Source organism: Panthera onca, chromosome X, assembly GCF_046562875.1.
Source record: "Panthera onca isolate mPanOnc1 chromosome X, mPanOnc1 haplotype 2, whole genome shotgun sequence".
In the NCBI taxonomy this organism is placed as follows: domain Eukaryota; kingdom Metazoa; phylum Chordata; class Mammalia; order Carnivora; family Felidae; genus Panthera; species Panthera onca.
In genome coordinates this window covers 53,549,419-53,564,855 of record NC_138357.1, presented here as the reverse complement: position 1 = coordinate 53,564,855, position 15,437 = coordinate 53,549,419, and positions in this window count along the sequence as shown.

Sequence of the window (15,437 nt, the reverse complement as noted above, 5' to 3'; positions counted from 1 at the left end):
GGATATAATTTATTTTACTAGTTTTCTCTTTTAACCTTCATACTAGCTTTATAAGCATGTTTTCTATATTTAGTTTGTGTTTGAGTTTACCTATGACATCTTTTCCTTTCATAATCTTTTTACTTTCTTACTAAAAGTTATGACATTCTCTTTTCCACTAAAAAAAAGTCTCTTTAACATTTATTATAAAGCTTCCTTAGTGGTGATAAACTCTTTTAACTTTTGTTTGTCTAGAAAAATCCTTATCTCATTTTCAATAATGAATGAATACCTTGCCAGTTAGAGTTTTCTTGGTTGTAGTATTTTCCTCCTAGAACTTTGAATATATCATGCCACTGCCTTATTTCCCGCAAAGTTTATGCTGAAAACTCAGCTGACAGCTTATCTATTTATATTTAATCTTTGTGTGCCTTGGATGTGGACTTCCTTGGTTTCATCTAGTTTGTGACTCTGTGCTTTCTGAACCTGGATGTCTGTTTCCTTTCTGTGGTTTGGGACATTTTAAGCTATTATGTCTCCAAATAAATTTTCTGCCTTGTCTTCTCCTTCTGGGACCCTTACATGCAAATATTATTATGTTTGATGTCCCAGAAGTCCCTTAACTTAGTCTCATTTTTTTTCAAAATTATTTTCCTTCCTTGCTTTCAGCTTAGTTGCTTTTCATTATCCTGTCTTCCAGATCACTGATCCATTTTTCTTCATCCTCTAATATGCTGTTTATTCCCTCTAGTGTATGTGGGTATATATATGTATGTATACATATATATGTATACATATATATATATATATATATATACATATATATATATATATATATATATGTAGGTATATACACACACACACACACACACATATATATATATATATATATAATTTATCACTGAATTTATCCACTCTTTTCTGAACTCTAATGAGCATCTTTATGACCATTAATTTGAACTTTGTATTAAGTAAATTGTTCATCATTATCTTGTTTAGTTACTTTTCTGAAGTTGTTTCTTATTCTTTCAGAGTATATGTCTCTGACTCATTTTGTTTGACTTTCTGCATTTATTTCAATAAGTTAAGCAAAATAGCTCTGTCATCCCATCATTAAGGAGTAGCTGTGTAGAAATGTTCCTGGTGTTAACTACCTGTGCTTGGCAGGTTTGCGTGGCTGGCATGGGATGAGGACTCTGATGCCCTCTACCTTGGGATCATCTTAGTGAGACACTTAGTGCCTTAAAGAGCTGCATGTACAGAGGGGGCAGAAAAATAGACCCTTGTACCAGGGAAGTCCTTAAAAGAAGACTAATCACCAAAGATTTGGCTTTACAAACCAGAGGTGTTGAATTCTGTGAGTTCGTAAAACCAGTGGGAGTTGGAACCTGGAGCTTTAAAGGCCAGCTGTCTCACCATTAGGTGAGCCAAGAAGGCAAGTGATAGCTGTGTCACCTCCCTTAAAGAGATAGCAGCTTGCCTGAAGAGGTAACATAACAACTACAGTTTACACATTACAGGGGCAAACAGGTGACAGACCTGTTCATATTAATCTCAGAGTGTTGAGGAAAGTCAAAAACAAGGGATATGGCAGACATCATTTTCCATCCCTGTGCCCTGCTCCAGAGTAAGCACAGAGACACCCGAAAGGGGAATACTGCTTAGACATTTGCTACCTAACCTGTTAGCAATGTGCCATGCCCAAGAGTTCTCCTGAGGAATCCTCACTCCAAACCTGCTAGCCTGTGCAGGTTTAAATTTTGTTAAAGCCACACAAGAATCTTGCCCATCTGCTGGGCAACCACAGTCCCCACCACAACCACACTCCCCCAGTCAACATGTTGGACCTTGCCAAGCCATGCACCCTAGGTACCCTTCAGCACCTTGACTACCCACATACCACCCCAGCCATCTTCACACACCACACCCAGCAACCAGGTGCACAGCAGCTGTTGTGCACCATGTCTAACCACCACACCAGGCTCAACCACCACACCTTGCCCAACCATGGACCACCAGCCATGTCCATGCATGGAGTCCAGCCTCAAGTCCCTGGCTGCCCTGGCATGAAACCTCCAGCCACCACAGTGTAGCAGGGTAACCTGCATAGAACTAATGGCACAATGCAAATTTTGCTAACACCACTGCCCTGCTGCTAAGTTCCTTGGGGGAAATGACACCCCTGGAGCTGGCTTTCCTTTGTTCCACTAACATCACAGCGAAGAAGACAGCCCTCAACAAGCAGTCAGTACAGAAGACTGCGCCAAAAGGAAAAGTGACTCAGATACAACAGCAGAGCATAAGCAGCACACATAGGACATTCTCTGGAAATGCCAGTTTCTGATCAACAGGGGACACTGCACTGCAGAGAACTCCAGGACCTCTTCTTCATAAAGCCATTGCTTTTAAGATCATAAGACATAGCTAACTTCTGAACCCACAGAAACAGACACAGATAGGCAGACAGAATAGAGAGGGAGATAAATTTATCCCAAATGAAAAAGCAGGGCAAGGACATGGCCAGAAGTCTAAGTGAAACAGATATAAGTACATGCCTGATGGAAAATTTAAAGTGATGATCATAAGGATAATCACTGGACTTGAGAAAATAGTGGAACACATGAGTGAGACCCTTAACACAAAGATAAGGAATAATAATAATATAGCAGAGATAAAGAGCACAGTAAGTGAAATGAGAAACACCATTTATAGAATGAACTGCGGTATGTAAGAAGCAGAGAAATGAATTAGTGACCTAGAAGATACAGCTATGCAAAGTAACTAAGCTGAACAAAAGAGATAGAAAAGAATAATGAAAATGACAGTAGACTTAGGGAACTCAGTGACTCCATCAAACATAATAACATTTGTGTCACACGAGTCCCAGAAGATGAATAGACAGAAAAGCAAAAATTTATATGAAGAAATAGTAGCTGAAAACTTCCCTACGTTGGAGAAGAAAACACATATCCAAATCCAGGATGCACAGAGAACTCCCAGTATTATCAATAAAAGCAGACTGACACAAGAAGATATTATAATTAAATTTGCAAGATATGATGACCAAAAATTTTTAAAGCAGCATGACAAAAGAAGTCACTAAATTACAAGGGAAAACCCATAGGCTAGTAGGAGATTTCTCAACAGAAACTTTGCACAGCAGAATGGAGTGGCATGATATATTCAGAGTGCTGAATGGGAAAAAAAATCTCTGCACTAAGAATGCTTCATCCAACAAGGCTATCATTCAGAAGAGGAGTAGTATATAGAATTTCCCGGATGAATAAAAACTAAAGGAGGTGATGACCACTGAACCAGCCCTACAAGAAATATGAAAGGAGACTCTTTGAGTGGAAAGTAAAGACAAAAAGTGAAAAACAAGAATGGAAAGGTAAAATCTCCAGAAACAATGATGAAACAAATTATAAAATGACACTAAATACATATCTATCAACAATTACTCTGGATGTGAATGGATGAAATGCTCCAATAAAAAAAATATAGCATATCAGAATGGATAAAAAATGCAAACAAGATCCATCTATATTCTTCCTACAAATGACCCATTTTAGACCTAAAGTCACCGCAAATTGACAGTGAGGAGATGGAGAAATATGTATTATGCAAATGGATGTCAAATGAAAGTTGGAGTAGCAATACTTATATCAGACAAACTAGATTCTAAACCAAAGTTTGTAAGAAGAGATAAAGAAAGACACTATATAATAATAAAGAGGATTATCCAGCAAGAATATCTAATAATGGTAAATATTTATGTCCCCAATATGAGAGTACCCAAATATATAAAACAATTAATAATAAACATAAAGAAACTCATAAATTATAATACAATAATAGTAGAGGACTTTAACATCCCACTTATGTCAATGCACAGATAATCTAAGCAGAAAATCAGCAAAGAAACAATGGCTTTGTGTGACACACTGCACCATATGGACTTAAGAGATAGATTCAGAACACTCCGTCCTAAAGTATCTGAATACACATCATTTTCAAGTGCACATGGAACATTCTTCAGAAGAGATCACATACTATATCACAGATCACGCTTCAACAAGTACAAAAAGATTGAGATCATACCATGCACATTTTCAGATCCACAACCCTTTGAAACTTGAAGTCAACCACAAGAAAAACTTTGCAAAGACAATACATGGAGGTTAAACAACATGCTACTAAACAATGAATGGTTCAACCAGAAAATCAAAGAAGAAATGAAAAAAAAAATACCAGAAAACACATGAAAAGAAAAATTAAACAGTCCAAAACCTTTGGGATGCAGTAAAAGTGGTCCTAAGAGGGAAGTATATAGCAACAGAAGTCCATCTCAAGAAGCTAGTAAATCTCAAGGAAACAATGTAACCTTGCATGTAAGGGAGCTAGAAAAAGAACAAACAAAATCTGAAAACCAGCAGAGGAAACAAATAATAAAGATTAGAGCAGAAATTGATGATATAGAAACAAACAAACAAACAAACAAACAAATAAAAAGAAGAGATCAATGACACCAGGAGTTGTTTATTTGAAAAGCTAAAAAAAAAAAAAAAAAAAAATAGAGAAACTTCTGACAAGATTATCATGGAAAAAAGAGAAAATACTCAAATAAATGAAATCACAAATGAGGACAAATAACAACCAATACCACAGAAATACAATCATAATATATAATGAAAAATTATATGCCAACAAATTGGGCAAACTGGAAGAAATGCATAAATTCCTAGAAACACAAACTGTTAAGACAGAAACAGGAAGAAATATAACATTTGAACAAACCAATAACCAGCAAAGAAATTGAGTCAGTGATTAAAAAACTCCCAATAAACAAAAGTCAAGGACCAGATGGTTTCACAGGTGAATTCTACAAAATACTTGAAAAAGACTTAAAACACATAGTTCTCAAACTATTCCAAAAAAAAGAAAAGGAAAGAAATTTACAAATTAATTCAATGAGACCAGCATACCCTTATACCCAAACCCAATAGAGACTCCACTAAAAAATAGATCTACAGGCAAATATCCCTGATGAACAGATATGTAAAATGCTCAATAAAGTACTAGCAAACCAAATTCAAAAATGCATTAAAAATCATTTGCCATGATTAAGTGAGATTTATTCATGGTTTGCAAGTGTGGTTCAACATTGACAAATCAACCAGTGTGACACACGACATCAATAACAGAAAGGATAACAAAAATATGATCATTTCAATAGATATAGCAAAAGGATTTGACAAAGTTCCAAACCCATTCATGATAAAACCCTCAAAAAATAGGTTTAAAGGGAATGTATCTGTTAATAGTAAAGTCCATCTATGAAACACCCACAGCTAACATCATCCTTAATGTGGATAAACTGAGTTCTTTTCTCCCCAAATTCAGGAAGAAGACAAGGATGTAAACCCTCACTAATTTTATTCAACACGGTACTGGAAGTCCTAGCCACAGCACTCAGACAACAAAAAGAAATAAAAGGAATCCAAATCAGTAAAGAATAGTAAAGCTTTCACTATTTCAGATTACTTACTATATACATAAAACCTGAAATATTACACACACACACACACACACACACACACACATCTAGAACTGACAAATGAATTCAGTAAATTTGCAGGATAAAAAATCAATGTACAGAAATATGTGTCATTTCTATTCAACAACAATGAAGCAGCAGAAAGAGAAGTCAAGAAAACAATCTCATTTACAATTGCACCAAAATTAAGATATGTACAAATAAACCTAGCCAAAGAAATGAAAGACCTAGAGTCTGAAAACTATAAAATACTGCTTGAGGAAACACAAAATGATACAAAGAAATGGAAAAGTATTTCATGCTCATGGATTGGAAGAACAGATGTCAAAATGTCTATACTACCCAAAGCAATCTACAAATTCAATGCAATCCCTATCAAAATAACACCAGCATTTTCCAAAGAGGTAGAATAGACAATCCTAAACTTTGTATGGAACCACAAAAGACACTGAATAGTTAAAGCAATCTTGAAAAATAATAGCAAAGCTGAAGGCATCACAATTCCAGACTTCAATTTGATTGCAAAGCTGTGGTGATCAAAACAGTATGATACTGGCATAAAAATAGACAGATCAATAGAACAGAATAGAAAACTCAGAAGTGAGTGCACAATTATATCGTCAATTAATGATTAATGAAACAGGAAACAATAATCAGTGGGAAACAATTTCTCAAACAAACAATGTTGAGAAAACTGGACAGCAGCATGGAAAAGAAGGAAACTGGACCACTTTCTTACACTATACAAAAAAATAAATTCCAAATATTTTAAAGACCTAAATGTGAGTCCTGAAACCATAAAAATCCTAGAAGAGAACACAGGCAGTACCTTCTTTCTAATCAGCTATAATGACTGTAAAGATATTTTAAAGTGACATATCTGATAAAGGGTTGTATCCAAGATTGATAACTTATAAAACTCAATACCCCCAAAAAAACAAATAATTCAATTTAAAAATGGGTAGAAGATATCAACACACATTTCTCCAAAGAAGACATACACGTGGCCAACAGACACATGAAAAAGATGCTCATCATTACTTATCATGAGGGAAATGCAAATTAAAAGTACAATGAGATAACACCTCACACCTGTCAATTACTAAAATCAACAAAACAAGAAATAAAAGGTGTTGGCAAGGTTGTGGAGAAAGGGGAACCCTCTTGCACTGTTGGTGGGGAGGCAAACTGGTGCAACCGCTCTGGAAAATGTTATGGAGATTCCTCAAAATGATAAAACTAGAACTACTTTTCAATCCAGTAATTGCATTACTGGTTATTCTTCCAAATAATACAAGAACATTCAAAGGGATACTTGCACTCTTATGTTTATTGAAGCATTATTTACAATATCTAATATATGGAAGCAACCCATGGGCCCATCAATAGATGAATGGATAATGGAATATATATAATATATATATATATATATATATATATATATATATATATATATATATATAATGGAATATTATTCAGCCACAAAAAAGAATGAAAGCTTGTCATTTGCAAGAATGGAGCTACATAGTGTAATGCTAAGCAAAATAAGTCAATCACAGAAAGATAAATACCATATGGTTTCCCTCATATGTGGAATTTAAGAAATAAAACAAATAGGCATGGGAAAAAATAAGAGCGACAAAGCAAGACACAGACACTTAATTATAGAGAACTATCTGATGGTTAGCACAGGGGAGGTGAGTTGGGGTATGGATTAAATAGGTGTTGGGTATTAACAACAGCACTTGTAATGGCTACAGGGTGATGTATGTGACTGCCAAATTATTACATTATACACCTGAAGCCAATCTAACAATATATGTTAAAAACAATTAAAAAATAAAAATGTGCATGTGAACTGTAATCTTCTAAGTAAAAACCTAATTGCAGTTATGTGTACTACAATATGATAAACTGGTGTCTATATTCTACTTTCCTATCATTGTGGTCTTCTGAAAATATGAATTCATTTAGTTAAAATATGTAAATAATTTGAGAATGGAGACAGTTACAATAACCTATATAATTTTTTCAAAGACGATTAGAAAACTGAAACTGAACTTAATATAGCATTGTATTTTCCCAGAAGGTTCTGCGTATATTCACTGTATTAGATTTGATCATACCATTACATATTAATACATTTCATAACTTACAATTAAATTCAAAACAACTTAATCTTATCTCAAACTATTTCTATTCTAATGGTTGAAACATATTTGTTATTTTGGCTTTGAACTTCTTTTTAAATGTGCCATAAAATATAATTTTTCCTGTGGTCTCTCTTTCTACTACTCACAGGCATTTGTCTAAATGTTGGCTATGAATCCACTTAAAAATCTGAAAAATAAGCAGCTGAATAAAATAAATTCAGGTCCCAAAGTTTCCTGTATCATTTTATTGACAGCTAGAAATTACATCAGAATCTCCAATATCCCCATCTACCTTTATCAACCCCATGCAGTATTATTCAGAAAAATACCTCCACTTCTCCCTCTTTGTACAATTCTTTTTTAAAAAAGTTTATTTACTTTTGAGACAGAGAGAGGCAGAGTGCAAGTGGGGGAGGGGCAGAGAGAGAGGGAGACACAGAATATGAAACAGGCTCCAGGCTCTGAGCTGTCAGCACAGAGCCCAACATGGGGCTGGAACCCATGAACCGTGAGATCATGACCTGAGCTGAAGTTGGATGCTTAACTGACTGAGCGACCCAGGCGCCCCTGTATAATTCTTAATGCAGAATCAAACTAACTTTTTGTATTAAAACTACAATAACCTTACAACTATTTTAGTGTTGCTGAATCCTAGCCACAAAACATTCCTATTAATGTAGAGGGACACAAAAAACATAACACTTAAAAGCAGAATTCAGGGACACAGACAACCCAGGTTGAAATCTCAGTCTTGCAATTTAATAGACAGTTGAACTTGGACAAGTTACCAAAGATTTCTGTGCTTTTGTTTCCTCATCCGTAATCTGGTGATGATTATAGAGCCTACTTCAGGGCATTATTGTGAAATTAAATAAGTTAATGTATGTGAAACACTTAGAAGAGTGTCTCAATAGCAAGTACCATATATTCATTTGCCATTGTCAATTTTCAAAGTGATAAACTTAGTCAATTACCTGGAGGTTTTCCTGCAAGGTTTCGAAAAACACTTCCCTTTTTTTAAAATGTATTTATTTATTTTGAGAAAGACAGAAACAGTGCAAGCAGGAAAGGGGTAGAGAGAGAGAGGGTGAGAGAGAGAATCCCAAGCAGGCTCTGTACTGCCAGTACAGAGCCCGACGCAAGGCACAAATTCACGGAACTATGAGATGACGACCTGAGCCAAAACCAAGAATATGACGCTCAACCGACAGAAACCTAGGCTCCCTGAGCATTTCCCTTTTGATGTGGAATAATTTTAGTCGTGAAACTCAGGAGAATGGACTGTTGGAGAATGTAATTTTTGGCTTCCCTTTGCTTTTAGGATCAAGGCAGAACTTCTCCATAATCTCTAAAATCCCCACATGGTTTGGCTCCTACCTGCCTGGAAAACTTTATGTTATACCATGCTCAAAACACAATGACCCAGTCTCACCTTCTCATAATCTTTTTTTTTTTTTTTCTATTTTGACTTATGGAGCTATGAAAGTGATCTTTGCTAGAATTTTTTCCCCTTACTTGTTTACCTGACTCAGGTATATCCTTCAGATGTCATTTCAGTGTTATTGCTTCATGCAAATTCATCTTTAACTACTCTCAGAGCATTTTGAAACTCTTTCTAAATTTAATCTCAGTTTTAACTTTAATTTGTATTATTATTTAATTATTGTTTGTCTCTACCCTTATATTTTTAAATACAGTAAGGATATTTAATGCTTACAATCCTGCATGATACAAAACAGGAACTCAAATAATTATCAAATTAATAAATGAGAAAAAGGAATATTATGCATTGTAGCACAATGTCTTCATTTACACTGAATAGAAGGCACAAGGAATGATCCTAAAGTATTAATGGCCATAAATACTTTCCATGAAAAATTATTAATCATTCTGCACTACTAATTCACCAGTAAGCAAACTTTTATTTTATAGACAAAAATAACTTTGAAAACAAAGATTAAAAAAAGCTTTGAAATAACCTAAGGCACAATGTTCAGGTGTTAGTACATATCATTTGGCTTTTACAGAAAATCTTGATGTTTTGGATGATTATAAGACACTTTTCCCATAGGGTTAAAATAAATTTTGAAGAACTTTTTGGACAATTTACCTAAATAGTGGAATTATTGAGAGTAAATACATTAGATATAAATGGGAAAGGTTTTTTTTTCTACAAAAGTTAGTCTGAAGAAACAAAACCAACACTCTCCATGTTTATAAGGATCAGAAATATATCATTACTCTTTTTATTTTGAAATTCACTTATATGTCCAAATCCTTTCTTTTTGCTTCCACTAACTTCTACCACAATCATTAACTTGTGATATATTTTGGTCATCTTCTTTGATTGAAAATAGAAACTATTGAGGAAAATTTTTATATACATAGGTAACTAAGTTATACACTATATTAATTGTCAGCCATTGTATTTGAGTGAGGCTTTTAGTAGATTTACATTACCTAGTCCTACAATGTTATATTTAGTATTAAGGGAATAATCCTCATGAATATAAAAAGTAAATATGACTTATGTGGGAACCATGTCCAAGTGATAATATTTATAAAATTTTTTGAAGGTGGTATACACAAGCCACAAATTAAGCCTTAAAATAACTCAGAGAAAACTGTACTTATTTTAAACAGTTTGGAAAACTCTAAGAACAAATTTATAGCAATTGACAAAAGTATATTGTCCTGTTCTCTTTACATCATGGTAAGTCATAAATGTTTAAGACAGCACTGTGATTGTGCCAATTAAATAGAGTTATAAAGACTATACCTTGATTACATTTTTAACCTCAGTAATTGGAAATATATTAGACTTATGAATACAGACAGAGGTAATGATTTTAGCTGGAACTAACTGGATAATAGAATAAGAGAACCAAAAGTAGTCTAGCTTTTCCATGAAAATCTCCTCAGGAAAAAAAAAAATTCATTTGATAACATTAAGTCTGTGTCCTCCTCAGGAGAACCCTCAGGAACAGAGTCATCCAGTAAAGAAATTGAAGAACTATTAAAGTGATTTCTCTTTCAGATGCCATTTCTGTATAATGACCAAACCTGTATTCTAAGATTTTATTGGTCTTGGGCAAAATAAAATATAATACAGCATTAAATTCACTTAGTTGGGAGATAGATATATTTATTTATTTGTTTATTTATTTATTTATTTATTTATAAACAGTAGAGGATCTTGGTGAATGGGATGAAAGGCTTTCTCATGTGTCCACTTGGTAAAATTTGAGGGAGCCCACTCAATGTGAAAATGAGGCTAAGTGCTTTAATTGAGTTGTGACAGTGAGGACAAAACCTAGCTCTAAACATCATATTTAAGCTAGCTTCAGAATAATCATTTTGAATAAGTCTAGTCTGTAGAAACCAATGACCTAGAACCAAAGTGGGAAGACATGGTTCTTAACAATAGGGGCAACACCATTTTTCTAAAGATATCTTTGTAACAAGACAGTGAAATTAGTTAACAAAATACAACTGTTGGGGTGCCTGGGTGGCTCAGTCAGTTAAGCGTCCGACTTCGGCTCAGGTCATGATCTCATGGTCCGTGAGTTCGAGCCCTGCGTCGGGCTCTGTGCTGACAGCTCAGAGCCTGGAGCCTGCTTCGGATTCTGTGTCTCCCTCTCTCTCTGACCCTCCCCCATTCATGCTCTGTCTCTGTCTCAAAAATAAATAAACATTAAAAAAAATACAACTGTATTAAATATTTCAGGGATATTTAGTCCTTACTACAAAGATAACTTTAGACTTAAATTTTAATTCTTAGAAAACCCAATTTACATTTTTGCCCTATATTGGAGCTTTGGTATGCAGGAAAATATAGTAATAACAAAATAATAATGACAAAATAATAATGATCTAGTTAACAATTTTAATTTTGTTAGTTCTCAGTACATTAAATGATAAGCCTATTAGCATTAAATAGAAATAGTAAAGAGAAGTAATTAAGTAAAATATTAGGAATATTAATAGTATTAATTTTAGCAACAGTCTAGAAGTCTATCCCATACTGTGAAGATGTTTACATTCTGGAATTGATTGAGAAATAGTACCTCATTTTTCCTTAATTCTAAGCCCAGTCTTAGTTCTTAAAAAGCAGTGTGGTACAGAATGGAATTCGTTACTTTCTTGTGACATAGTTCACAGGTTTGAATATTAGTTCTCCAAGATGTTCTATCTGAACAAAGCAGCTTTGGGTAAACTCATACACTATGGAACTTTTGAACAAGGATATGCACAATCATCTCAGCTAGTAGTATTATTATGTCCACTTGATTTTTAAAAGCGGTTGACCAATCTGTTGGGCTGCTCTCTGGTACAGGTGGTTTTTCACCAGTGAGGTGTATAAGCCGTGTCTTGTAATGTGTGAGTTGTGTGTGTAAGCAGGAAACTCTTGTCTGGTTCCTCAGAGTATCTTTGGTAAAGTTATTCCTTTTTACTCCTATATCTTGACCCAGTGTCTTAGAAGCAGTTGAAGGGCATCTGATTGTACTCACGGTTTCTGTAAAAGAAAATTGTATAAATCCTATGAAAACTTTAGTAATTTATATAGTGAAACTAAAATTTTATTGGGTATTATTATGGGTTAATGCCTTTTGCAAATATAATTTGTTTTTCCTAGTTGCACCAGTTACCTGAATTTTAAATTAAGTTTAAATTAATTAAGTTAATTAATATGAGTGTTGAATAAGCTTGGGTAAACATGTCACATGATCACATCTCTTGAACATTAAGAAAACTAATAGATTTGCTAATGTTAGTTAATACATAGTAAGTATAATTATTATATTTAAATAACACCAAATAAGAAGGTTAGGAAAAAATATAGGCAATTCATTATTTCGGTCATTTTAGGAGGCATATCTCTGAACACTAATTTCTTCATTTTAGTAACTGACAGACGAAATTTCTAGTGTGGAGCTATTGGAATCCATTTATTTTTATTATGTCTTTTAAACATAGAGTATATTTAAAATGCAATTTTAATATTAGCATTAAAAAAAGTGTAAGGAGGAGTTAAGATGGTGGAGTAGTAAGGGGACCCTGGGCTTGTCTCATCCCTCAAACATAGCTAGATCAACATCAAACCATTTTGAAAACTTAGGAAATAAATCTGAGGATTAACAGAACAATGGTCATAATTTGAGGGAGAGAAAGCTGCAGGTACAAGGTGCTGAGATGCAGAAGAGCAGCGGTGTCACAAGGGGAGGGATCCAGTTTCTCAGAGAGGAGAAAGATTAGAGGAGGAGAGAGACCAGTGCATCATGTTAGTGCAAGAAAGCACTCCCCCTGAAAGCAGCTAGAGAGAAAGAGTGAAAACATGAACAGGGGACTACACAAGAAAACTGTTCCCCAAAAACATTGATGGGGAGAGAAGGAGAGGGATTCAGTACCACCATATTTATTTTATAAAAAGGAAAGCGCAGAGTCTGATGTTTCAGAGATCAGCCCCTGGGGGTCTCCAGTGAGAAAGAAAGATGGGGCCCTGAGAGTGGGCAACTACAATCTGAGGATCCCCTGGTTCGCACAGAGAGAAGCAGTTCCCCTGCTTGGAGTGCATTTGGTAGAGGTGATATTGCCTCTCCATGGGCAAAAGACACAGCTGGTGCTATCAAGCCACCATGTTCACCCACATAGGAACACAGACACCAGCTGAGGGCAGCGAACCCTGGCACCGACTATGTGTTGCAATTTACCATATACTCTGAGCTACTGCCACTGTGTGGTAGTGTGACCTTTTCCTAGGACAAGCCGGACCCAGCCAAAGCACTATGAGACCCTCCCCCAGATGATGACTGTGGGTCCAAAATGTGAGGTCTCTGAAGTGTGGGGTTTTGAAACACAGCCATGCCTGAGATAAAACTCCAAAGGGATGTGCTGCCTGGTAGCTAGACAGATTACACACAGACAAGGGGAAGGCAGATAGCTTATGGAAGCGGGGACACAGGAGGGGTGAACTTCTTGCTCTGGAGACTAGAGAGAGAGGTGAAGCCAATTTCACCTTTAGCCCACCAACACTGGTAAACCCCAGTGAGCTAAACAGTGCCGCCAAGTGGAGAATGGAGCCATTACACCAAGAACCACTTTGCTTTGCCCTCCAGGCACATCTTGACTGTGACTAGCCTGTCTGATAATCAAAGCAGCAGGTTCCTCTGCCAGAAGACTAGCACAAATCCCTTCCAGAAGCTTAGTCTACTGTCCATAGACTCTGCAAATTTTCAGTTCTAGGGGAAATTATCTAGCTTCATTTGGGGCTTTTTTGTTTGTTCATTTGTTAGCTCATTATTTTTGTTGTTGTTACTGTTTTTCTTCCATTTCTAGGGTACCAAAAGAGTGACTTTTTGAAATATTATTTTATGGGGCACCTGGGTGGCTTAGTCGGTTAAGCGGCCGACTTCGGCTCAGGTCATGATCTTGCGGTCTGTGAGTTTAAGCCCTGCGTCAGGCTCTGTGCTGACAGCTCAGAGCCTGGAGCCTGTTTCAGATTCTGTGTCTCCCTCTCTCTGACCCTCCCCCATTCATGCTCTCTCTCTGTCTCAAAAATAAATAAACTTTAAAAAAAATAAAATAAAATATTATTTTATTATTGTGTTATTTTCTTAATTTTTAATTTTTCTGTCTTCTGTTTTCTCATTTTTTAATTAAGCTTCTCTTAACAAGCAAACCAAAACACACCTATGAACTAGCTTCTTTTATTTTTTTTCATTTTTAAAATTTTACTTCATTCTGTTATTTTGTCTTTGTTTCTGTTTTTGTTTTTTCTTCCTCCAAAATGACAAGACTGAGGAATTCACCTCAAAAGAAAGAACAGGAAGGAATGATGCTCAGGGATTTAGTCTATCCAGATATAAGATGTCTGAACTAATACTTAAAAAAATCATTATAAGAATACTAGCTGAGCTTGAGAAAAAAGCATAGAAGACACCAGAGAATCACTTTCTGCAGAGTTAAAAGAGGTAAAATCTAGTCAGGCCAATATTTAAAATGCTATAACTGAGATGCAAACCCAAATGGAGGCCATAAAAATGAGGATGGAGGAGGCAGAGGAGCAAATTAGTGATATAAAACATAAAATTATGGGGAAAAATGAGGCTGAAAAGAAGTGGGAAACAAAGGTAGGGGATCACAAAAGCAGAATTAGGGAACTCAGGGACATATTAAAACATAATAACATTTGTATCATAGGAGTCCCAGAAAATGAAGAGAGAGAAAAAGGGGAAGAAGGGTTATATGAGCAAATTATACCTGAAAATTTCCCTAATCTGGGAAAAGACACAGACATCAAAATCCAAGAAGCACTGAGAACTCCCATTAAATTCAACAAAATCCAGCCATCTCCAAGACATACCATAGTCAAATTCACAAAATACACAGACTAGGAAAAAATCCCGAGAGCAGTAAGGGAAAAAAAATGTCCTTAACTTACAAGGGAAAACAGATCAGGTTTGCAGCAGATCTGTCCACAGAAATTTGAAAGGCCAGAAAGGAGCTGCAAGCTATATTCAACATGCTGAAAGGGAAAAATATGCAGCCAAAAATACTCTATCCAGCAAGGCTGTCATTCAAAATAGGAGAGATAAAGAGTTTCTTAGACAAACAAAAAATAAAAGAGTTTGTGATGACTAAACCAGCCCTACCAATGTTAAGTGGGACTCTTTGAGTGGAGGGAATAAAAAGACTGAAACCAACAAAGACTAGAAAGGAACAGAGAGCATCACCAGAACAATTACTTT